Source organism: Cynoglossus semilaevis, chromosome W (assembly GCF_000523025.1).
Source record: "Cynoglossus semilaevis isolate Cse_v1.0 chromosome W, Cse_v1.0, whole genome shotgun sequence".
In the NCBI taxonomy this organism is placed as follows: domain Eukaryota; kingdom Metazoa; phylum Chordata; class Actinopteri; order Pleuronectiformes; family Cynoglossidae; genus Cynoglossus; species Cynoglossus semilaevis.
In genome coordinates, this window is record NC_024327.1 from 11,885,084 (window position 1) to 11,886,180 (window position 1,097).

Below are 1,097 nucleotides of genomic sequence, written 5' to 3' on the forward strand. Positions count from 1 at the left end.
GCTGTGCATTTTGTGGCTCTTCCTAAACTCCCCTCTGCTCTGGAGACCGCTGAACTCCTGGTGCTTCATGTCTTTCGTCTTCACGGTATTCCTCTGGACATTGTCTCTGATCGGGGTCCTCAGTTCACCTCCCAGGTTTGGAAGGCATTCTGTCAGGCCCTTGGAGCTTCTGTGAGTTTGTCTTCAGGTTTTCATCCTCAGACCAATGGACAAACAGAGCGTGCCAACCAAAACTTAGAGGCAGCTCTCCGTTGTGTGTCTGCCAGGAATCCCACCTCTTGGAGTGTCCATCTTCCCTGGATTGAATACGCCCACAACTCCCTAAAATGTGCAGCCACAGGTATGACTCCATTTGAATGCTCTCTGGGTTACTTACCACCACTGTTTCCTGCCCAGGAGGGTGAGGGGGTACTGTGACAGTCGTGACTGTCGTTCCCTGTGTTTCCCTGTGTTTTCCCCATTCTTGTGTTGTGCACTTGTCTCTGTCTGTGTGGTGGGCGTGGCACATTTCCCTGACTCTGCCTGGTTAATCACTGAAGCACACCTGCCGTTCCTCAGCACCTGCCTTCAATCAACCATCACTCTGACGGCATAAAAACCCTGGCCTTTCTCCCATCAGATCGTTTGTTCAGCCACCGTGGTAGCTAACGTCCAGATTGACTTTAACTGTTGTTCTTTGTGATTCCTGTTGAATTACAAAATAAATCCTTGTTTTTCACTTAACGTCGTCTGAGCCTGCATTTGGGTCATTACCGGTTTAAATCATGACACAACATTAACGCATTTCTAGCAGAAAGATAAATAAAATAATAATAATTATATTTACATAGTATTTGGACAAACAGAGTGCGGAAGTTTAGAGTCATCTAGTGGTAAAGTTACATGGTTGACCACAGCATCCACGTTGTGACAAGGAGCACTTGGTTCGTAAAAGTTCAAATGCATAGCATTGTAATATATACATTTAATTGGCAGATTTCAATATAAGTTAATTCCATTGAGACATATCGAAAACACTAACAAGAAAGTATGACAGTTGTTTCTAACCATTCAATCTGCCGTGTTTGACAACACGTGTACAGCTTGTCCATGAAGTC